We start from the raw sequence: 25,856 nt of genomic DNA, 5'->3' as shown, positions 1-25,856 counted from the left end.
TCATAGTGGCCCTATAGGGTTTCCAAGGAGTGGCTGGTGGATTTTAACTGCTGACCTTTTGGTTGGCAGCAGAGCTCTTAACCAGTGCACCACCAGGGCCCCCACCTTCCAGTCTGGAATGGTCAAATGCATTACCTCTGGCCAAAAAGATATAAACCTGCTGGGTGGGATTTCTAGCAAGGCTTTTGATTTCCTGATAAAAATGGACAGACTCATCTAAAAAAACTCCTTGTCTTTTGCCTTTCACGCTTTTCCCTACAGTCTAGAACAGGAACACAGGCCCTGAAGATACAGCAGACATCTTGTCCTACTGGGATGAGGAATTCTGTTATCTACTGTTACATAACAAATCACCCCAAAATCCAGCAGGTTAAAAAACCAACGTTATCTCACTGTTTCTGTGGCTCAGGAATCCAGGCGTGGCTTTGCTTAGTGCCTCCGGGTTTGCAGTTTCGTCTGAAGTTTGCCTAGGGAGAGATCCACTTCTAAGCTTACTCACATGGCTGTTAGCAGGCCACCAGGTGGGCCTCTTCACTGGACTGCCTCCCAACATGGCAGCTGGCTTCCCCTATGGCAAGCGATCCAAGAGGGAGGAAGAGTCAACACCCAAGCAAGCCACGGTCCTTTTATAACCTAAGATCAGAAATGGCCACCCATTGCTTCTGCTGTGTTCTGGTTATTAGAAGCTAGTCAGTTTAAGTCTAGCTCACATCCAGCAGGAGGGGATTACACAGGGTGAGAATACCAAGAGGCAGGGATCACTGAGGGCCATCTTAGAGGCTGCCTACCACAAGTGTCATGTATGGGAATAATGGTCAGTTTATTAAATGGATGAAGAGAAAATTAGTGCAAGCCTGGGTTCCCAAATGAATTGTTGAGTAGTTAGCTACCCAAGTCCTGACCTGCCTCTCTATAGATCTCTTACGGTAAAAAAAAAAAAAAAAAATTGCCTTCGAGTCCATTCAACTTGAGCCATAGCGACTCTACAGGACAGAACAGAACTGCCCCATAGGGTTTCCAAGGCTGTAATCTTTACCGAAGCAGGCTGCCACATCTTTCTCCTGCAGATTGGCTGGTGGGTTCGAACGTCCGACCTTTCAGTTAGCAGCTGAGCGCTTAACCACGCGCCACTAGGGCTCCTTTGAGAGGGGGAACACTGGTCCACACCCAACAGAAAAGACTGATAAAGACTGTAAGGCAACTGGAACACTTACACTGGTGGTGGTGGGAGTGGGGGTAAAATGGCACCATCGCTCTGGAAGAAGTCCTGGTGAAACCAAACCCACGCATAGTCCATGACTCAGCATTTCCAATGCTACGTTATTTACCCGAGAGAAACTGAAAGCTTGTCCACAAAAAGACTTGTGCAAGAATATTCATAGCAGTTTTATTCGTAATAGCCCCAAACTTGGGGAAAAAATGTCAAACAGGTAAATAAACAAATCGTGGTTGTTTACCATGGAATACTAATCAGCATTAAAAAGGAGCAAATTATTGATGTACACAACAACATGGATCTTGAGTGAAAGAAGCCTTATGCAGATGAGAATGTTCTGTGTGATTCCATTCATATGTAGCTCTTTTTTTCTAGAAGCGGCAAAACTCTTCTGCGGAAAAAATCAGAGCACGGCTGCCTCCAGAGGTAGAGGTGGAGATTAACTGAGAGCCATCTGAAGGAGCCTTCTGGGTGTGGGTAAGTGTCTTTCTGGAGGTTTGTGTTACGCAAATGTTTGCATTTATCAAAACTGAATGGTTTATTTAAGATCTGGGCATTTTAGTTAATTTAAATATTACGTCAAGAATCGTAAGCAAATATTGAACTTTAGGTAATGATACGTACGCTGAAGCACTTAGGTGAAATGTGCTGATGCCTGCAACTTGCTTTGAAAGATACGGATTTTATGGATAGATAGGGATGTAGCAGAGGGCTAGACAAACGATAAAGCAAGTACAGAGTAAAATGTCACTGGTGCAGTTGAGGTGGTGGGTGTATGAGTGTTCACTAGAAAAAAATCTTAAGTATTTTGTACATTTGAAAATTTTCATATCGGAAACAAAACCTACTTTTTAAGCCCCTGTTCCACGGTTCATTAGGCTTTCAATTATTTGCTGTCAAATATATTCCTTACTTATAGAGAAAGGAGTTTTCTTCTAAGTGGATAAAATTTGCCTTTACACTTAAGACATTCATTCAACAAATATCTACCAACTATGTAACCCCGGTGGCATAGTGGTTAAGTGCGCTCCTTGGAAATTCTATGGGGCAGTTCTACTCTGTCCTATAGGGTCGCTGTGAGTCGGAATCGACTCGACGGCACTGGGTTTTGGGTATGTACTGTATACTGGGAAGTCCCAGGTGGTGCAAATGGTTATCATGCTCGGCTGCTAACTGAAAGGTCAGAGGCTTGAGTACACTCAGAGGTGCCTTGGAAGAAAGTCCCGGTGATTCACCTCTGAAAAGTCAGCCATTGAAAGCTCTATGGAGCACAGTGATGCTCTGACACACGTGGGGTCACCCTAAGTCAGAATCTATTTTATGGCGACTGGTATAGCTGGCTCTTGTGCTCTTAAAGGGGATACCAGCGAGTGAACAAAATAGACAAAGCCCCTGCTGTTGTGAATTTCATAATCTAAAGCAAAAGACAGACTGTGAACAAATAATCACACAAATATACGATTACTGTGATCAGAATTGTAAAGGAATCATACCCGGGTTCCAAGGCCACGCAGCAGGGAGACCTGACCTTTGGTGGGGGAGGCACTGGGGAAGACTTCCTGGAGAAAATCTGCATGATGGATAGAGTTAAGAAGAGAGGTAGTATTTCAGGCAGAGATGAGCATGGGCAAACGTCCTGAGGTCAGAGCAAGTGAAAGAAGGATTTATGCCTTCAGCACCAACAGTGAGCAGGGGCAGAGCCTGCAAGGCCAGGCGGGCCCAGGAGGTCTTGGACAGCATGCTGAGGACAAGTGCTGGAGGAGTCCACTTTTCACTGGCTTTCGATATTTCTAAATTTGCTCAAGATCTTTCATGCATACTGTTAAAGTGGCTGTTAAGTGTTCTAATCTCACAATATACAATTAGGCCAGGCAGGGGCATCTTCAACGTGGCATGATTGGAGGAGGAAATGGAATGTGTCTAATTGCCTCTATGAACAACTACCTCCTTTGCTGAGACCAGAATTGGATGGTGCTTGGCTACCACTCTGAACATGTTTATCAAAGATTCTATAGCAGAATTCCAATCAAAAGGGGGAAATGCAGAACACAGTTTGAGATTATCATGGAATCTAGATTTTCTGGAGCCATTGAGGCTAGGTGAACCCCTGAAACTGTCCTGAGCTCATCTTAAACCTTAAACCAAAACTACCCCTCTGAAGTCTATTTCAAGTCAAACTATAGTTCAGAACTTTATTTAGTACAGAATGTCTGCCTGGAGCATTGTGCTCTTTTAAAGAATTATCTATATATGACCAAATTGACAACAGCAATTTAAAAGGTTAGGTGAAATGCTTAGGGGGCAGTGAGTTTTGGAGGAGGAATAATTTGGAAAAGGATAGTGAGAATGATTGTACAACTTGAAGAATGTACTGAACGTCATTGAATTGTACATGTAGAAATTTTTGAACTGGTGTATATTTTCCCACAAAAAAAATCATTAAAAAATTTTTTTTATGTGATTAAAAATTTATTGTGTGATTGATGAACCAAAATGGCTATCCAAAGCCACTTTTTGTTCTCTCCTGTAATTAGGACCCAAGCTACCTAAGGGGCACCAGGGGAAGTAAGATGTGTCTTTATCTCAGAACACAAAAGTTCTACCAAGATGCCTTTGAAAGCTTTAATTTTATTTTATATTTTATGGAAGAGGAAAATGAGCACATTGAGATGCTTGGCTGGTCTTCTGTGCAAAAAAATTCTCATTTTCCTTACAAATCCAAAAGCAGCTCCTAAATTAAATAGGTATAAATGTAAAGCTTTAGTTTCCATTTTTCCAAACAAAGGAGAGATGTGAAAGTTTCATTTCACAATGATGAAAATACTGTTTATTCTGTTTACATTTACCTTTCATATTTCCAAAAACAGACTATGATTTTTAGGAATGATACAAATAATTGTGAAGGAGAAAGGCAGGCAGCTTATATTCCATCTGAAAGGACTTTTCTTGTCCTCCTGTGTGGCTAATAAGGGAGCACTCAATGGAGGTAAGCCAGAGAGACTCAAGAGGCCAGCCTTCCTTTGCAGCCAGGAACTCCAGACAGTCCAAGCCAATAAAGAAGCAGTCAGGGAGCGCACAATGCAGGTAAGCCAGAGTGACTCAACAGGCCAGCCCTCCTTTGCAGCCCAAGCCAGGCACCACCTTCACTGAGCACTGAACCCCGCCCACGAGTCTGCCCTGGACACTGAGGGGCTTCCAGAGGCCTCCCACACTTTGCTTTGCCTCCTTTGCCTTTTCCTTTCACAGTATTAACTACCACTTACTGGGCGCCTGCTCTGTGCCTTGGCCTTTACATTGCCATTGTTTCTCTCCAAACCCTGCGAGGTGGCACCATGGGCCCCAGTTTGCAGATCAGGAAAGTGAGGCTCAAGGAGAGTATCAGTCAGGAATCTTGCTTTTCTGAAATGGGAAACCAAACTCATAATGGCTTTCACTTAAGCAAAAAGGGTATTTACTGGCTCATATAGCAAAAACGAAGTGATCGTACCAGTTTCAGGCACAGCTGGATCCATGTGCTCACAGAGCCGCAGGCCTGTTTCTGACTCAGGTCGGCACTCCTTGGAGGTGGTAAGGAAGATCACAAGGCTAACTCATTACCCTGTATCTGCTCCTTTTCCTGACTCATATCATATTTTATTGCTTCCATTTGGGTGTTTCTACCCATTCCCCAAATACTCCTTTGGGCTGGAGCAAGGATATCCACTTACTGTCTTAGACCCAAGCCTGGCATCCCACTCTGGAAGTCTGATGAGAGGTCTGATAATTGGGGGACAGGTGGCCATTAAATGACTACCTTCCACTCCAAAGAGACCAACTATATAAAACTACCTCCTTTCGCATTGGCCAAGCCACTGCTCTGCCCTCTGTGGCTGTTCAACCTCCTCCTTTAACCTTCGACATGAAGTCCTTCCCATACGTGGGGTTCCCTGCAACCCTATCAGTGTGAGCCACATCAGAAGCTTCACTCTACTGGGAGTAAGAAGAGTCTCCCAAAGTACTGGGTAGGTTCCCTGACAAGAATGGAGTAGTAGACGGGCAGGTGACTCCAAGTGAGGGCATCCAACTAAGGGGGTAGGAACCTTAGGACTAAAAGTATCCTACACGCTGCTCAATTTTTTTTAATAGGCTACCTAACTGTTCTCTCTTTCATGGAACAGACTTATGAGGTTGTCAGGAGGGAGAGGCAGGAGGAGGACCATCCCAGTATCTTACCCCAACTTAGTCCCTGGATGTCACAATGAGTAACTGCCAATCTACCGACATCATAAAACAGCCATGAATTTTCGTCTCTCATAGGCCACTTATGTTTTTCAAAAATTGGAATAAAAGAAGGCATTGGTTCTTTGTGACAAATAAGTATCATCCAAAAACTTTCACTAAGCCAGATCTATTCTGTGCATGACTTGGGTGTTAGAGAGAAGCATCTCCTCTTCATTCAAAAAAGTATTTTCTGAGAATCCAAGAGCATTTGCACAAGCGGCTTATCTCCTGGGAGCCCTCTTTGCCCAGATCTTTGCATGGCTGACTCCTAACCATCTTTGCACATGTACAGCACACACCCTGGGTTGGGACACCTTCCTCCAAGGAAGAAGTCCCAAAACTTGGAAACACCTGTAGTCTTCCAGCACCGTGGGTACCTCTCAGTCTTCATGCTCTGCTGGGGCCCGGGAAGGCATTATGTTGAATCATATAAAACTGTCTTCTTTCTAAGTCAAAATAATGTAATCCTTTCAAGAAAAAAAATTATTTATTCAGTCAAAATATGCACCGCTGGCAGTAACCGCTTTCCCTGATGGGATATTAAATGATATATGCCATATTTACAAAATTCAGCATTTTTAAACTGTCAGAATGTGTTCAAATCCTCCAATTACTGTTTCTCAATTGAGGAATGTTCTGTTTCTTAGAAAGAGCTCCAAATGATGAAAAAAGTGATAATCTGTTGAAAAAAGGTCGAGTGAGAACGACGGATGTGGCAAAATTTCTTAGTCCAATGCAGTTAACTTTGCTATGGTGATTTGTGATTTCTGTGGTCAAATGTCATCATGATAATTACGGGTCCGTATCTGCTAACCAATGCAGAGTGCTTTTAGATCAAATTTTGATATATATTTCTAACATATTGAAAGTAAAATACTACCATTATTGTTTTACCAGTGTTAAAAAGCAGTACTGAAATGGCCTTTTTTCAGATCACCAGTCACCACAATCTTTTTTGGTTGCCATGAGGGTTTTGACATGTTTGGGAACTTTACCAACTTCCGCCTGTTGTCCTGATCCGTTTCAACTGTGATACAGTATCCACTTTTTGCCATCAATTATGATCCTCTCCAAAATAGATCTTCGCTCTTTCAAATCTTAAGAAATCTCTCTAACCATCAACTGATGTAGTACCTACCCACCTGTCCAATTTTTTCACCTTCCCTATTGCAGCCAGGTGTCGAGAAATTGTTGTAGCAGAAACTCCTAAGTCTGCTGCAAGACCTCGAATTGCTGATTTGGGGTTAGCTTCCACCATAGCTCTTAACTGATCTTCATTTAAAACAGATTTGGGTCTCCCACGAGGTTCATTTTTCAGACTCATAACCCCAGAACGAAATTTTTCAAACCACCACCGGACAGTCCTTTCACTTACAGAGCCTCCTCCAAAGACGGAATTGATGTTTCTGCTTGCCTCAGCTGCACTATGTCCCAGTTTAAATTCATATAAAAAAAGTATTCGTAAATCTTTCAACGATACAGTATTCACTTCTGTGGAGAAAATAAACAACAAAAGCGCAATCATCAAAGAAAACTGAAGGGCATAATACCATTATGAATACGAAACAACAATCAAAAACAGACCTGATATCAACTTTACTAATCAATTTTTAATTGGTCAAGTATCACCGATTTCACTCGGAGGTTACCTGTTTTTACCACTGTATCTGCTGCCATCGGTTCATATTAGGTGGATGTTACTTTTAAGCCTTTTGGTTTTCCATTAAGAATAAAATTTCCAGCAATTTTATAAGCATCTACCATGGAAGAAATGCTTTCAAGCTAAAACCTGAGGTATGTTTTTAAACCAGGAGATCAATGTCCACTGAACGATTTTTCAGTACTATCAAATTAAGATCTCAGATCAATTTAGTACTTATAAAAATTTCCCCCACAGTGGGTTCAAAATGCCCGTTTCTCATGTTTTGTCAGAGGCATTTTTAGATCTTCCTCCTCCCCAACTCATACCATCTGAATGGCTTCTACTTCATGACCTCTTTCAGTTTCCTAAATTCTTATTTACTGTAGAAATTTACCTTCTTTCACCTAGTCCTCAGTTCGACTCCTCTGGGCTTCAGGCTTAATTTTGGTATGTATGAATAAAAATAATATATATATTTTAGGGCTATGAGAGAACTGTTTGCCTAAGTTCTCCTTTTTCCCCTGGCAGTCAAGTATTCGAAATGGCACTGGAGTCCACTACCCTGTGTGTTTTTAAAAACTACAACAATGACATACGTGTCCCACCAAAAGGTTTTAAAAAAAAGCACGACAGAAATTCTGCAGAATTCAAGTCTGCACAATGCCTGATGTTGAGAGGAATCTTGAAGTAGGAGGGGATGTTTCTTTTTCAGTGGCTTTAATTCTGGCCCCCTGTAAGGACACGGAAACCCTCTTGGTGTAGTGGTTAAGAGCTATGGCTGCTAAAAGGTCAGCCGTTTGAATCCACCAGGTGCTCCTTGGAAACTCTATGGGGCAGTTCTACTCAGTCCTACAGGGTCACTATGAGTCAGAGTCAACTTGACAGCAAAGGATTTGGTTTTTGGTTTTTATAAGCACATATTCCTCCATAGCAACTTTTCTGCCTTTTTCCTCCCCTCTGCTTCCAAGATGGTGAAGTGGGAATGGAAAAGGCCTCCACTCCTTTTTGCCCTCACTTGAATTCCAGATTGGACCATTCCAAATATGCAGACAGGTTAGCAGAAAAAAAAAAAAAATCTGACCTCACCATCATATACTGGTACCAAAACACATAAACTCATTGTAACGTGGTTGCGTCAGAAGCCTTCTACCTTCAGGGGGAAGGAAGAGAAGAATCAAGATCAACAGCCCAAAGATCATTCCTGTGAGGTGGAGGTCAGAGATGCCTCCACTCTCCAAATTTTTAACAATTCTGACACCAGTCATCCTCCCCACAGCACTCTCCGCTTCTCTGCTGCGTTTGGTAATTTGTTGCAATGGCCACACAGAACTCACAGACCACACTCACAGTTATGAGTTTCTTAGGGAAGTTAACAGGCTACAACTTGGGATCGGGATCAACTTGGAAATAACAGGAACAACTCAGGAGACAGGATACACAGTTCATTTATCAGGACAGCTTCCAGCCAAGACAGTTCTCAGCTCCTTTTCTGCTGTGCCCACAGGCCTGGCCTTGTTCTGGTCTTTGCCGCCAGACCATGCCCAGGCTGAGCCTCAGCCTCCAGGCCGTGCTTGGGCCTCTGCCACTGGCCCCTGCTCTGTCTGAGCCTCAGCCTCCCAGCCCTGCTTGGGCCTCTGCCACTGGTCCCTGCTCTATCTGGGCCTTGGCCTCCTGGCCCTGGTCAGGCCTCTGCCGCTGGCCCCTGCTCTGTTTGGGCTTCAGCCTTCCAACCCCACTCCCGGTTCTTTTGGCTCCACTGTCAAATGCCCAGGGGTGCCCCATTCCATCACCAAGCCTCCTGCCCTAAGGCGCTCAGCTTTCTTTCTCCATGGGTCCGCGAGGCCACTGCAGCCACCTGGCACTATGGGTTCTAGCCCACTGCAGCTGTCTTGTGATGGTCTCCTGGTTTTCACCACTCATGCTGTCTTGCACCATCTTACGTCTCCAGTGTTTCAGCTCTGTCTCCTGGGTCTAGGAGGTTCTCAGCACAGGGATCCCGGGTCCAAAGGACATGCTCTGCTCCCAATTCTTCTTCTTGATGGTAGTAAAGCCCCCCTCAACCTCGGTGGGATTGGCTCTTTACGAGCCAGCAAAACCACAAACTGACCAATCCCCTTGGTAGGCCACAGTCACCTTATTTGCATGGTAAACTGTCTCATCCATGCAATGGTTTTACATACCTTATTTCCATAGTAAACTGTCCAATCCCTTTGGAAAATCATGCCAGTAACTCATCTTGGCAGAACAAGAAACCCAGAGCCAGAAAGGCCATAAGTAAAGAAAAACCAGTTGCACTGCACACATACTGCAAAGATAATATTAGGTAAGCTAGTAGCTTTATTCTAATCCCTAATATACTGAAAGCAATTACCCTGCTGTTCCTCAATGTAGTGAAAATGGAAGGGAGGTGATTCTAGTCAATACAGTAGATTTAACTCAGGCAAGAAATCACCCCTTCCACCCCAAACAAATAAACATGCCAGTTAAGATACCACCAAAAACCAAACCAAAACTTGTTTTCATACATAGCTGAGTCCAAACAGCAAGAAAGAGAATTTCTCAAATGCAAAAAAAGTAAGAAAGCGGACCAAAAGCCTTGGTCGTGAAGGGACATGTGAACAAAAGAATTCATATCCCAGAACTACAAATAATGGAACAATCTGAAACAGACATTTTTAACTAAGTATGTCTAAAATGTTCAAAGAGAAAAACTTAGAAATAAAATCCATTAGGAAAGAACAGGCCACTGTAAAAAAAATAAATCCTACACTGCATTTAGTTATTTATCATGTCTTCGTAGTCTCCTCCAGTCTGTGACAGTTCCTCAGTCTTTCCTTGTTTTTCATGACCTTGACTGTTTTGTAGTGTTTGGCTAATGGAAATTTTCTATTTTTCCCGTTCCTTTTACATTTATTAATCGGAATTCTACTGTAAGGAAAAGCTGTTTCTTCTCTTCTGTTTATTCATATCAGTATGGATTCATGGATATTTATTTTATTCTATGCATTATAATCAAATAATGTCATTATTTTGTTACTCAAATTGTCTCAGCTTTAGCCGCTGGGAGCTCCTTCAGGCTGGCTTTTTTTTTTTTTTTTTCCTTATATTCTGGCACCTCAAGATGTTTCAGGCTCCCCTGCTATTCTCCCTGTCCCAGTCCTAAAATCAATCACTTCTCTTTTTATTGGAGAATGCTGTTTAGACACCAAAAGCCCGGTGCGAGGTTTGTTCATTATTACTGGGGTGTCACTGCTCTCTCAGTGGACAGAGGTTGGAAATATATGCATGCATACTAACCCACACATATACTGATATCTCAAATTCCACCAAAAGATGAACTAGATTACTGGGAGCTCCTAAAAATTAAATACTTATGTGCATCAAAAGACTTCACCAAAAAAGTAAAAAGAAAACCTATAGACTGGGAAAAAAATTTTGGCTATGTCATATCTGACAAAGGCCTAATCTCTATAATCTACAGAATACTTCAACACCTAACAACAAAAAGACAAAAAATCCAATTAAAAAAATGGCCAAGGATACGAACAGACATTTCACCAAAGACATTCAGGGGGTTAAAAGACACATGAGGAAATGCCCGCAATCATTAGCCATTGTTGTTGTTAGGTGCCGTGGAGTCGGTTCCGGCTCGTACCGACCCTATTCACAACACAACGAAACACTGCCTGGTCCTGGTCTGTCCTTACAATCGTAGTGATGCTTGAGCTCATTGTTTCAGCCTCTGTGTCAATCCACCTCATTGAGGGTCTTCCTCTTTTCTGCTGACCCTGTACTCTGCCAAGCATGATGTCCTTCTCCAGGGACTGATCCCTCTTGAAAACATGTCCAAAGTATGTAAGACGCAGTCTCGCCATCCTTGCTTCTAAGGAGCATTCTGGTTGTACTTCTTCCAAGACAGATTTGTTCGTTCTTTTGGCAGTCCATGGTATATTCAGTATTCTTTGCCAACACCACAATTCAAAGGCGTCAACTCTTCTTCGGTCTTCCTTATTCACTGTCCAGCTTTCACATGCATATGATGTGATTGAAAATACCATGGCTTGGGTCAGGCGCACCTTAGTCTTTAAGGTGACATCTTTGCTCTTCAACACTTCAAAGAGGTCCTTTGCAGCAGATTTACCCAATGCAATGCATCTTTTGATTTCTTGACTGCTGCTTCAATGGCTGTTGATTGTGGATCCAGGTAAAATGAAATCCTTGACAACTTCAATCTTTTCTCTGTTTATCATGATGTTGCGCATCGGTAGAGTTGTGAGGATTTTGGTTTTTTTATGTTGAGGTGCCATTAGAGAAATGCAAATCAAAACTAAAATGAGATACCATCCCACTCCAACAATACTGACACTAATAAAAAAAAAAAAGCAGAAAATAATACTAGAGGTTGCAGAAAGATTAGAATTTGTATGCACTGCTAATGGGAATGCAAAATGGCACAACCGCTATGAGAACAATATGGCGCCTCCTCAAAAAACTAAAAATATCATATAATCGAGCAATCCCGCTCCTAGGAATATATCCTAGAGAAATAAAAACCATCACACGAATAGACATATGCACACCTATGTTCATTGCAGCATCATTCACAATAGCAAAAAGATGGAAAAACCTAAGCGCCTATCAACAGATGAATGGATAAAACAAATTATGGTACATACACACAATGGAATACTATGCAATGATAAGAGAACAATGATGAATCTGTGAAATATCTCACAACATGGGTGAATCTGGAGGGCATTACGCTGAGTGAAATAAGTCAATCACATCTGTTTTCCAAAGTGGCTGCTCCATTTCACATTTCTGCCAGCTGTACAGAAGGGTTCCAATCTCTCCACCAACACTTGTTACTGTCTTTTTTATTATCGCCATCCTCATGGGTATGAAGTGGCATTTCATTGTGGCTTTGATTTGTATTTCCCAAATGACTAATGGGAAACCCTGGTGGTGCAGTGATTAAGAGCTACATCTGCTAACCAAAGGGACAGCAGTTCGAATCCACCAGGCACTTCCTGGAAACCTTATGGGGCAGTTGTACTCTGTCCTGGAGGGTAGCTATGATTTGGAATCAACTCGACAGCAATGAGTTTGGTTTTTTTTGGTTTAATGACTAATGATGTTGAGCATCTTTCATGTACTTATTGGCCATTTGTTTATATTATTTGAAGAACTACATATTCAAATCCTTTGCCTTTTTTTTTTTTTAATTGGGTTATTTGTCTTTTTATTACTGAGTTGTTCTTTAAATATTCTGAATGCAAGTGCCATATAAAACATGGGATTTGCCATTTTTTTTTTCCCATTCTGTGGATTATCTTTTCACTTTCTTGATATCATCTACGACACAAAAGTTTTAAATTTTGATGTAGTCCAATTTATCTACTTTTTCTTTTGTGATTTGGCCTTCTGGTGTCATATTTAAAAAACCACTGCCTAACTAAAGGTCACAAAGATTTACTGTTACGTTTACTTCTAAAAGTTGACTTCATTTTTGTCTATGGTGTGAAGCAGAGGCCCAACTTCACTTTTTTGTATGTGGATATCCAGTTGTCCTGGCACAATTTGTTGAAAACACTATTCTTTCTCTACTTAATTGCCTTGGTACCCTTGTTGAAAGCCAAATGACCATTTTCTGGGCTACTCTTGCATGTTTGTTTTTCCATATGAACTTCTGTTATCAGCTTGTCTAACTCTGTAAAATAGGTTGTTGGTATTTTTATTAAGAGTGCACTAAATTTATAAGTTAATTATCTTAATGAGGACTGATATCTTTATAATGTTGAGTCATCCTATTCAAGAACGGGGATGTTTCTTCATTTGTGTAAATCTGCTTTGGTGTGTTTCAGGATTGTTTTAAATTTTTCTTGCACATTTCTTATTTAATTTATTCCTGAATATTTAATCTTCTATGCTGCAATATATTGTAAATGGGGTTTTCTCTAACATTATGTCCTCTGTTTATTGGTTGCACATAGAAAAAAACTACTAATTTTCTATACATTAATTTTCTATCCTGCTACTTTACTGAATTCTTTTACTGTTCAGTTTTATCACTGGTTCCTTGGGACAACTTTACTTTGTTCTTGATCTGAATGGAAATGCCCCAGGGTTTTCCCATTAAATAAGACACTAGTTTTAACACTAAGGTATATATACTTTAACACAGTAGGAAAGTATCCCTCAATTCCTATTTTCTTGAGCTATTTTTTAAAATCATGAATGGGTACTAAATTTTTTCAAAGGGTTCTGAGCATCTATGAAGATAATCCTATGATTGCTCTTTATTAATATGGTATATGATATTGAAGCCCTGGTGGCACAGTGGTTAAGAGCTATAGCTGCTAACCAAAAGGTCAACAGTTTAAGTCCACCAGTCGCTCCTTGGAAACCCTGTGGAGCAGTTCTACTCTGTCCTCTAGGGTCCTTGTGATATTAATCGATTTCCTAACATTGAACCAACTTTGCAGTCCTGGAATAAATCCAGTCTTGGCACTTTTACATTTGTTCTTCTCTCTGTCTAGAATTTGCTTTCCCCTGGTTTCGCATGTTTAGCCCCTTCGCCCTATTCAGGTCTTAGCTAAAATATTACCTCCTCAGAGAGGCAATCCCTGAGCACTCAATCAACAGTAGCCTTCCAGTCATCCTCTAACACAATACCCTATTTTAATCTCTATTCAGCACTTATTATTAGCTGATATTTTTCCTATGTTCATTGTATATTTCTCTTTACTAGAATGTAAGCTCCGTGACATTAGTGAACCTGTGCTAATAGTAGATTTACTGCTCTATGACCCAGAACTACAGTATCTGGCATATTTCAGGCCCTCAATAAATGTAGTAATTCCCATTTGGGTTCATTAAATGAACCGAATGTCTGATTTTATCATAGGAAAAAATAAGAGTAACAAAAATGTGTCTTCTCTGAACACATTTACTGAATACATCTCGATTTGTCTACATTTAAGAGAATGCTACAAGCTCAAACAAAATTAAAACCAGCAATTTTCAGACAGTCTAAATCAGTGAATTGAAAAAAGTAACCAGTACTTTAAAAAATATTAATACTAAAACCAAGGGTCTTTTTCCTTCACGTTTAATATTTTCAAGTAAAAATTTCTCATTAAAATTTGTTACAAGATTTATCAATATTGTAAAAGTTAACTTTTAAATTGGATAAAGAACAAATAAACAACATAAATGAACTTACTGTATCTAGTAAAACCCAAGATGAACTTCCAGAGTATAATATTTTAACCTCACCAGCAAAAAAAAAATTTAACTCACAAAAATGAATTTCAAATATACATCTACTCCTCACTTATTGACATGGTTAGGTTCCAAAGACCAGGTCATTATGTGAAAATCATCATTACACAAAAATGGAGGATGACCACGTCAGATCACAAAACAGTGGATGACTTCATTACACAATTGCCAAATTACATCATTGCCAAACCACTGAGAATCATGGCCCAGCCAAGTTGAACCACAGCCTTAGCCATCAGAACCAGTGCCACTCTCCTCAGGCCTCAGCATTCATCACTGCCAGACGTATGTCGTTAATGCATGAAATAGTCAGATAGTAGAATTTTTACTATTGTCGTAAACGTGAAACGTGGATAAAGAGATAGTCGATAGGTGAGGAGTAGATGTATACACTAGAAACTTTAAAAGGTGGAAAAGTGGTAAACTCTTAACAATTACCTGTAAAGGGGGATGATTTCTCTGAATGTTTTACTTTTAGACGTTTTCTGGTAATAAATACGTAACCACAAGGACAAGATTTACATGCAACAGGAACCTGGGGAAAAATAGGAAAAATTATATTACTGATTTATTACTATTAAATTTCTCAAGTGTTTATGTGGTCTCTCCAACTGAGCAATAAGTTACTTGAAGCTGAATCACATTTATATTTAAATCCATCTCTTTATAAAACATTATTTGAGATAGGAATTATACCCAATAAGCCTTCCCATTCTCCTAGTGCTTAGCAGCGTCACGCGCATAGTAAAAGGTTTGTACATGCTAATGTCAGTGGCCAGGGAAAGAACCTGAAGAATGTGAAGAAAATAAGTATTTCCTAAATGTCAGTCCTAGACTAGATTACAACATGGATTAGACTAGATCAAAGGGACTGATTAGAAAATTATTACATTAATCCCAGAATGAGATGCTGGTGAAAAAGCGATTAAAAAAAAAAAGTTGACATTTCAAAGGGGATAGGGAAAAAGATGTGGGGGGGGGGCGGGGATCAACAAATCAGTTACTGGTTATAAAGCAGCAAGAACTGAGAATGACTCCAAGAGTTCAAGCATGAGAGGGGAGGACGGCCAGTCCCACTGGCAGAAAAAGGAGCGTTTACGATAGCCACTTCGAGGGGCAAGAAAACGGAAGCACGTGAAAAAAGGTGTCCAGACGGTTCCTCCTATCCTCTGCTCCAGGAAAGGCCTTTCATAAATCCCGTAAGTCCTATAAGTTTCTTTTCCTTAACTGTAAAATATCTAAGGTTCTTTTCTGCCGAAAGATGTCCATGATCTTTACATATTAAAAAAGTGAATCATTTTATTATTTAAGAACTTTACTAAAGTATAACGAATACACAATGAACTGCACATTTATAATGTACAATTTGACGTCTTGGCACGTGTACACACACGTGAAACCATCACCACAATCAAGATAGTGAACATATCCATCATCCCCCAACGTTTCCTCATGTCCTTTGTAATCTCTCCCTCCTGTCCCTCCCTAACTCCCAGTCCCCAGGCAACTCCTGATCTGCTTTATGGTCACTGTAGTTTGGATTTCCTAGAGTTTTATATAAAGAAATTGTAAGTACATACTTTTTAATTTGGCTTCTTTCACTCTGCATAATTATTTTGAGACCTGTCCATGTTGTTGCATGTAACAAGTTCAGTCCTTTTTATTGCTGAGCAATGTTTCATTGTAAGGACATAGCCGTTTGGATATTCATTAACTTGCTGATGGACATTTGGATTGTTTTCCATTTGGGGCTATCACGAATAAAGCTGCTACGAATATTCTTGTGCCACCTCTTGGGGAGACATATGCTTTCTTTTCTCCTGGATAAATACCTAGGAGTGGAATGGCTGGATCATAGGCCAATTGTTTTCCAAAGTGGCTGCACCATTTTACACTCCTTTTTACCAGCAGTAAGAGTTTCAGTGTCTCTACATCTTCACCAATACTTGGAGTGTTCAGCCTTTTTAATTTTAGCCACTCGAATAGGTGGTGTCTTAGTTTCTTAGTGCTGCTATCCCAGGAATTACATAAGCCGCCAAGGGGGTGGCTTTAATAAACAGAAGTTTATTTCTCACAATTTAGGAGGCTACGAGTCCAAATTCAGGGTGCCAGCTCTAAGAAAAGGCCTTCTTTCTCTCTCAGCTCTGGAAGGTCCTCGTCCCTTTTCAGCTTCTGTTCCTCATTTCCTTGGTGATCTTCACGTGGCATGTATCTTTTCCTCAGTTTCTGATTGCTTCTCTGTGCCTAATCTGCTCTTTTTATATCTCAAAGGTGATTGGCTTAAAACACACTCTACACTGATATGCCTCATTAACATAACAAAACCCTACCCCCAAATAGGAGGACTTATAGCACTTTTTTTTGTGGGGAGGTGGGGATGACAGAATCTGATCCATAACAGATAATAGGCTCTCGTTACAGTTTTCATTTGCATTTCCCAGATGACTGATGATGCTGAGCATCATTTCTTGTGCTTATTTGTCATCCATATATCTGAGTATTCAAATCTTTGTCCATTTCTTTTATTGGTTTTTTAATTGAGGTTTGAAGGTCCTTTATATAGTCTGGAGCCCTGGTGGTGCAGTGGTTAGGAGCTCAGCTGCTAACCAAAAGGTCGGCAGTTCGAATGCACCAGCTGTTCCTTGGAAACTATATGGGGCAGTTCTACAGTTCTACTCTGTCCTATAGGGTTGCTATGAGTCGAAACCAACTAGACAGTTTGGTTTTTCTTTTTTTTTTTTTGGTTTTATATATTCTGGATACAAGTTTCTTATCAGATATATGCTTTGCAAAGGTTTTCTCACAGTCTGTGGCTTCTTTTTATTCTTTTAACAGTGACTTTCAAAGAGCAGAAGTTTCAATTTTGATGAAGCCCAATTTAACAATTTTTTTGCTTGTTTGGACTGTGTTTTTTGAAAAAAAAATTTTTTTTTTTCTTAACTAACATATTTGCTTAACTCAAGGTCACAAAGATTTTTCTCTATTTTCTTGCAGACGTTCTATAGTTTAAAAGTCTTAATTTAGATCTATGATCCACCTTGAAATATCTGCATATGGTATAGGTAAGAATCAATGTGTGTGTTTGTGTGTAACATGTGGCTATCCACTTGTTCCAGCACTATTTGTTGAAAAGAATATTCTTTCTCTACCGTTGTGATCACCCCATAGAGAAGGGATGAACCCCACACACAAAATTTGGTTCAGGTATTGAGATGGATGATGCCACACATGCACCAAGGAGGTCTGAAAGACTTTCATAATGAGGCTTTATGAAGAGAGCAAGGCAGGCTCCCAAGCAGGTCCAAAAATTGCTTAAGAGAATAAGGAAAGGAAACTGGGCTGAGTTTTCACAGTGGGGTGGGGTGGGGTGAGGGCTCCTGCGAGTGCACAGCTGAAGTTGTGTCGTTTGAACTTCCTGCTGGAGCTACAGAAGAGAACACTCAAGCTTTCTTATGTGGGGGAGACGGGGAAAGCAAGAGTGGGGCCTCAAAGCTGTCAGCAACCAAACATCAAGAGTCAGCCTCTTTATAATTTACCCCTGGTGTGTGATGACTGAAAAACGCCATGTTTCATTTAAATGAACTTGAACTTGTTTAAGCAAAACCATTATGGTGTTCTAAGAAGCCTGTGGCCACTAAGGGAGGTGAAAGTTCCACTGAATGCCTTGTTCAAGCACTCAGCACTGTGCATTTTGAAAAGTGAAATGAGTGCCTTGGTCACTATCAGTAATATCTGGAACACCAACGGGAATAAAGTGTTTTGGTGAGGCCTCATATTTGGCCTTAGTATGTGCAGAGACATTGTGTGGCCTTGATTTATATTTTGGATATCTGTGAGGTAAGAGACTTCCAAAGCTGTTTACTCCAAAAGGGGGTAAATGAATAATTTCTTTTGTGAAGATCAACACAAAGCTGGTTCCTATGGGGCGTAGGTTAAAGATGTCCCAAATGTCCAGCTTTTCCAAGCTGCAGTACCACTCCATCGTTTCTAACATCAACTACTCCCTCTCCCCTCAGTACTCTCCCTCCTGTCTTTGGGTTCCCTAATTTGCTGCAACGTATAAGGGAAATGGCTCACGCGGCTGTGGAGGCTGTCAAGTTCCCAATTCGCGGGTCAGGTGAAGGCCTCTCCTGACCCATGCGGCTGCAGAAGCTGAGAACTCAAACCAGCAGTTCGGACCACAGGCTGCTGGCTCACAAGGCTGTGGAAGCTGGCCAATCAGGTCACACGATGGGCTGCTGGCCCAAGAGGCTGTGCAGGCAGGTGAATCCCAGAATCGGAAGGTCAGACAGCAGGCTCTGGGGAGGTCAATTGATCATGAACCTGGAAGCAGGATCCCAATGCAGAGAGGAGAAGCCTCGCCAGGACACACATGTATATCTTTCTTATATGCAGGCCACAGGGAAGGGTGTAACTTTAGTAAGGGTGGGGCTTAAGGCATGCCCTCCTGCGAGGCTGTGACCCAAGTGACACCTTATATCAATCCTGCCTCATCAACATGTAGAGGTCTGCATCTGTAACACATAAAATGGAATACAACCACACAATACTGGGAATCGTGGCTTAGCCAAGCTGACACATAACCCCAACCATCACAGGTTCCATGTACCTTATCTGTATAGCTCCACTAAATCATTGTGTGCGAGTCACAAAGACCATGGCTAGAGAGGCCATATTAACTCATTGCACCTCAGGGGGCAATCTTGGGAAAAAAAGTGTTCTTGCTGCCACTGGCCAGATGAAATGGCCAGACGCCAGGACATCCACTGCTAAGATAACTGCCTGAAGTTTGGCCAAGTGTCCTGACCCTTTGGTCCTGTCCTTGAATTAAGAGTGTCCAGATTAAGGAATGGACAGCAGCAACTTTCCCATGGGATCCATCGTGTATGATGATATCCATAAACTGTACAAATTCCCTTGGCTACTCACTAAGTTGATTCCAAGGGGCTCTCCAGGTAGCCAAGAAGTCCAGAAGAGGGGTGACCACCTCCAGCACCATGGCACCTCACAAGGGACTTAGAGTACTAAGTCCCTTGACTATGACTATGGGAAATTTAGGCAAGGCGATATTTCCAATGTTTAGGGTGAGGTATACTTTTTTGTCCTCTATATTTGGAAACTCTCATAAGAGTTGTATATTGTTTAAATTTAGTGTGATCGTCAGATATATATATAATGGGAGCCCCAATATCAAGGCCATGAAGGTTTAACAACTGGTGCTTTTTTTTTTTTAATTATGTTCTTTTTATTCTTCCTTTTGAATACAAATGGTACTTATTAAGCAACTTTTCTGTACCTTGTTTTTCACTTTATGTTATATATTTCAACATTGCCTTAGTGTTGTAAGAGCCACTGGAGGTTCCGGTGTCTCTAAGCTATAGGATTGTTGATCCTTTTTTTTTTTAATTGTGGTAAATATATATGCAATGAAACATTTCAACAATTTTTTTCACATTTAGAATTCAGTGATATTAATTCAGTTGACATGTTGTTCAAGCATCACCATTCTCCATTTCAAAATTTTTCCATCACCTTTAACAGAAGTTCAGTGGCCCCTAAACAATGAGTACTCCTTTCTCTCTCCTGCCTGCCCACCCTGGTAAGCACTAAGAAACTTTGGTCTCAATCACTTGCCTATTCTAGGTGTTTCATATAAGTAGGATTGTACAACATTTGTCCTTTTGTGACTGACTTATTTCACTCAGCAGAATGTTTTCAAGGTTCATTCATGGTGAAGCATGTATCAAGACTTCATTTCCCTTTATGGCTAATATTCCATTGTATATGTACTATATTTGTTTATCCGTTCATCTGTTGATGGACATTTAGGCTGTTTCTACCTGTTCTCTATTGTGAATAGTGCTGCAATGAGCACTGGTGTACATCTATCTGTTTGCATTCTTGCTTTCAATTATATTAAGAATATACCTAGGATTGGAATTGCTGGATCGTATGGTAATTCTAGGCTTAACTTTTTGAACAACTGCCAAACTGTTTCCTTCAGTGGCTGTACCACTTTACAATCCCACCAGCAAGGGATGAAGATTGCAATTTCTCCACATCCTCATCAACATCTGTTACTTTCCATTTTATTACATTATAGCCGTATCAGTAGGTGTGAAGTAACATCTCATTGCTGTTTGATTTGCATCTCCCTAATGACTAATGAAGGAGCCCTGGTGGCACAGTGGTTAACCTTGGAAACACTGTGGGGTAGTTCTACTCTGTCCTATAGGGCCACAATGAGTCAAAATCAACTTGATGGCAACAGGTATGATTTTCTGGGGGGGGGGTTAATGACTGACTAATTACATTCGGCATCTTTTCATGGGTGTGTTGGTCATTTGTATTTCTTCTTTGGTGAAATGTCTATTCTTTTTCCCATTTTTTTTAATTGTCTTTTTGTTGTTAAGTTTTAAGAGTTCTTTATATATTCTGTATATTAAAACCCTTATCAGATATTTGGTTCCCCAAAATTTTCTCCAATTCCATAGGTTGTCTCTTCACTCTGTAACGACTTTTGATGAATAAGAGTTTATAATTTTGATGAAGTCCAATTTATCTATTTTACCTTTTGTCCCTGTAGTTTTGGTCATATCCAAGAAACCATTGTTAAAAACTAATTCCTGAAGCATTAACCCTATGTTTTCTTCTAAGAGTTTTATGGCTTTCAGCTGGATCCATACCTCACAGTGTATATAAAAATTACTTCAAAATGTGTCACAAACCTAAATATGAGATCTAAAACTATGTCATATATATGTAATATAAAAAAAATTCAATTAAAAAAAAAGTTTTATGTTTTAGTTCTTCCATTTAGGCCCTTGATCCATTTTGAGTTACTTTTCCTATTTGGTGGGAGGTATGCGTCAAGGTTCATTTTTTCCTTCTGGAAATCCAATTGTTCCAGCACCATTTATTAAAAAGACAATTCTTTCCCCACTGGATGGGCTTAGCATCTTGTTAGAAATCAACTAGTCATAGATGTATGGGTTTATTTCTGGACTCTCAATTCTATTCCATTGGGCTATACGTCTATCACTATACAAGTACATGACGTTTTGATTACTATAGCTTTCAAATGTTTTAAGATCAGGAAGTGTGAGTCCTCCCGTGTTCTTTTCCGTGATTATTTTGGCTATTTTGGATCCCATGCAGTTCCATATAAACTTGTGGATTGGCTTTTCCATTTCTGCAAAGAAGGTTGTTGGAATTTTGATAGGTATTGCCCTGAATCTATAGATTACTGCAGTACTGACATCTTAAGTCTTCCAATCCATGAACACAAAATGTTCCATTTATTCAGTTCTTCTTTAACTTCTTTCAGTAATGTTTTATAGCTTTCAATGTACAAGTCTTTCACCTCCTTGGTTAAATTTATTTCTAGATATTTTACTCTTAACATGGAATCATTTTTTAACATCCTGTATAGAAAGCCAGCTGATTTTTGTGTGTTCACCTTGTACTTTGCCACTTTGCTGAATTCATTTATTAGCTCTAACAACTTTCTTTTGGGTTCTTTAGGGTCATTTATATATAGGAGCAAGTCATGTGTGAAAGGGATAGATTTATTTCTTCCTTCCCAATTTTGATATCTTTTATATTTGTTTTTTATTTTGCCTAATTGCTCTGGCTTGGTCTTCCAGTACAATACTGAATAGCAATGGTGAGAGCAGACATCCTTGTCTTGTTCCTGATCCTAAGGGGAAATTTCTAGGTCGTTCTCCACTGAGTATAACTTTAGCTGTAGGTTTTTCATAAATACCCTTTATTCTAACTTGAGTATTTTTATCATTAAAGGATGCTAGATTTTGTAAAATGCCTTTTCTGCATCAACTGAAATGATCGTTTAGATCTTTTTCTTTGCTCTATTAATGTGATGTAAAAAAAAAAACAAAAAAAAAGCAAAAAGTTGCCGTCAAGTCGATTCTCTTAGCAACCAATTTTCTAATGTTGAACCACCCTTGCATTCCCAGGAGAAAGGTCACTTCATCATCATATATAATCCTTTTGGATTCGGTTCGCTACAATTTTGTTGAGGATCTTTGTATCTATATTCATAAAGGATATTACCTGTAGTTTTCTTGTGGCGTCTTTGCTGGCTTTGCTATCAGGGTAATGCTAGTCTCACAGAATGAGTTAGGAAGTGTTCCCTCTTCTGTTTTTTGGGAAAGTTTAAGAAGAATTCAAGTCACTTCTATATATGTTTGATAGAATTTCATAGTGAAGTCCAGGGCTTTTCTTCTCTTTTTTTTTTTTTTTAACTGATTCAGTCCCTTCACTTGTTACGGGTTTGTTGAGATACCGTATTTCTTCTTGAGTCAGTGTAGGAAATTTATGTGTTTCTAGGAATATGACCATTTCCTCTAAGTTACCTAATTTGTTGGCATAAAATTGTTCCTAGTATTCTTGTATTATCATTATTTTTTAAATCTGGTCAGTTGTAATGTCTTCACTTTCATTTCTGATTTTAGATATTTGCATTTTGTTAGTCTAGCTAGAGATTTTTAAATTTTACTACTGTTTTCAAAAAGTCAACATGTGGTTTCATTGATTTTATTGTTTTTTCTATTCTCTATTTCATTTATCTCTGCTCTGATCTTTGTTATTTCCCTCCTTCTTATAGGTTGGGCTTGATTTGCCCTTCTTTTTTATAGTTTCTCAAGTTATAGAAATAGTTTATTGGTTTTAGATCTTCTTTTTTAATGTAGCTGTTTACAGCTACATTTCCTCTGAGCCCTGTTTTCCGTGCATCCTGTAAGTTTTGATATGTTGAGCTTTCATTTTCATTTGACTCCAAGTATTTTCTGATTTCTCTTTCTATTTCATCCTTGACCTATTGGTTGTTTAATACTGTGTTGTTTAACTTCCATATATTTGTATATTTTACAGTTTTCTTTCAGCTATTGATTTCTAGTTTGATTCTATTATAGCCAGAGAAGATGCTTTGTATGATTTTAATCTTTCTAAATTCATTGAGATTGGATTTTTGACCTAACAAGTGGTCTATTCTAGAGAACGATCCGTGTGCACCGGAGATGAATGTATGTTGTGGTGTTGTTGGGTGGAGTGCTCTATATCTGTTAGGTCTAGTTAGATTATAATGTCATTCAGGCCCTCTTATTTCCTTATAGAACTTCTCTTTAGATGTTCTCTCCAATATTAAGAGTGGTGTATTAAAGTCTACAATTATTATTGTAGAGCTGTCTATTTCTTCCTTCCATTCTAACAGTATTTGCTTTTATATTTTGAGCTGCTGGTTTATCTAATTAATGAATTCGTTCCTTCATCATTCTGTGCTTTGTCTCTCATAAAATATCTTAAAATCTATTTTAGCTGATATTAAAATCACCGCCCCAGCTCTCTATTGGTTACCATTTCCCCATAACTTTGGACTTCTCTAAGAACAGTATAACCATGCCATTCCCTGCGAGGCCTTGAAAGACATTTAGACTAAGGAACGTGAAATTTCTAAGCCACAGCTGCTCTTGCAGGCACCAGTGTGGTCTCCTTTGTTTACATGTGAGCTGCCATTTGGAGATCCAAAGCCAGCCCCTGAAATGCTGTGAGACTACTCATTAACCACAATTCTGATGCTGTACACTTTACATATAGTGTCCCCTGTCAGGTATCCTTCTGCAAAGCTGGATAAACTGCCGCCAAAATGACATATAAAGGCCTGTGATGGTTAATTTCATGCATCAGCTTGGCTAGGCCATGATTCTCAGTATTTTGCAATTATCAGGGGTGTAGCCTGCACCCGATATACATATGGACTTTCTAGCAAAGCTCGTTTGCTTGCTCTGGACCCTGTTTCTGGCTCATCATCATCTAACCTCCGGTTCTTGGGACGTGAGCCAGCAGCTTGTTATCTGCACCACCCGACTTTGGGATTTGCCAGCTCCACATCCCTGTGAGTCAGCAGCCTGCTGTCTGACCTGCTGACTTTGGGATTCGCCAGCTTCTATAGTCCTGAGAGCCAGCAGTCTGCCTCTGACTTGCTGATTCTGGGACTGTCAGCCCCTGAAACCACATGAGTCAGGAGAAGCCTTCAGCGGACACCTGACCCACAGACGTTGGACTTGCCAATCTTCACAACTGCATCGGCCATTTCCTCGAAATAAAACCCTCTCTCTCTCTTGCTTTCTTTTTCTATATATACATATACACACACATGCTTCACTAGTTTTGTTTCTCTAGAGAACCCTGCCTAAGACAGGGCCCTTGAGGATTTGAATGTCTAGCTGAACGCTAGACTACCAGTATGGTCAAGCACCAAGGCCACTGCATTACCTAATAAATTTGCTGTAGAAAGAAGACATTAAAATTCCAAAAACTACATTAAATTCGTTGTTAGGTGCCCTCCAGTCAGTTCCAACTCATACCCACCTGCAGGAACAGCAACTTTAGTTAAAAAAAACTAGACTCCACGCCAATTTTTAAGAGGGAAGACTAGAAAAACACACGGCTTCAATGAGAGGACTTAAGCTTCTTTAGTGCTCTATGAAAAATTTTTAAGAGGTTAATGACTATTTGGGTTATAAAATATTAAAGAATATCAAAACCACTAATTAAATCTAAGAGAAGGAAGTTATTACACTGCAAATCCTTTTGTCACATTTTAGCTAATGTTCAGGTCGCGGTAGGGAGCTGGGAGACCACCGTCTGGGGGTCCACCGCCCGCGTCTGAAGGAACAAAGCCAGCCCGGTGGCAGGAAGGGGCTTCGGGGGCCCGGCTCTGGCCTCCGAGCGCAGCACCACGGGCACTCGGGCCGCAGCACAGGGGCCGCACGGCTGGGTCGTCCCTCGGGCCGCCGAGGGGCTCGGGCGGGTCCGGACGCGGCGCCCCGGCCCCTCACGATGCGCCCACGGCCCTCCCGCGGCGGCTCACAGGAAGCACGGACTCGCCCGCGGGCCGCCAGGGGGACCCCGGCCGGCTCCGGGCTCCCGCGCTGGTCAGCGAGGCCCGCCGGGACCCGGCGCGGTGGCCTTTCTGGAGCCAACGGCCGCCAGGCAACGGCCGCCCGCCCGCCCGCCCGGCCCACCTGTTGGTCGCACTCGGGGCATGACTTGGTGGCCATCTTCACTTTCTTGGCTCGAGTTGCAGACATGCTCCTGTCCCCTCGGCGACGGCGGCTGCAGCTCAGGCTCCTCCCCTCCTACCTCAGACGCCCGAACTCCGCCCGCCCGTCCCCGCGGCGCCGGACCGGGGAGCTGGCGGGAGCGCGCGTGCGTGAGCTCGCACGGAGCCTGCGTGCCGATGGGCGGGGCGCCGGGTGCGCCGGCGACGGGCCCGGGCGTCTGGCGCCGGCTCCTCGGGACCGCGGCTTGCGCGCGCCCCCGCCGGCTCGCGCCGCACAGCTCGCGCTCCCTCGGGCTCGCCCTGAGTCTCGACAGAGGAGCCCGCCTTCACCGGCGGCGTGACAATGGCCAGGCTGCGGAGGCCAGCGTGGG

The 25,856-nt window shown here is 41.2% G+C and overlaps 1 long non-coding RNA gene across 1 annotated transcript; it reads right to left on the bottom strand.

Moving 5' to 3' along the window:
- Window positions 1-1,386: 1,386 nt before the first annotated feature.
- On the bottom strand, window positions 1,387-25,856 carry LOC126064495 (uncharacterized). The gene is made up of 3 exons (XR_007514554.1): window positions 25,448-25,856; window positions 14,841-14,937; window positions 1,387-6,967 (listed from the first exon to the last, which is right to left on the bottom strand). It is a non-coding gene; the product is annotated as an uncharacterized LOC126064495 (long non-coding RNA).

Source organism: Elephas maximus, chromosome 21 (assembly GCF_024166365.1).
Source record: "Elephas maximus indicus isolate mEleMax1 chromosome 21, mEleMax1 primary haplotype, whole genome shotgun sequence".
NCBI classification, from domain to species: Eukaryota; Metazoa; Chordata; class Mammalia; order Proboscidea; family Elephantidae; genus Elephas; species Elephas maximus.
The sequence above is the reverse complement of the archived record's forward strand: the minus strand, read 5'-3'. Positions and strand labels throughout refer to the sequence as shown.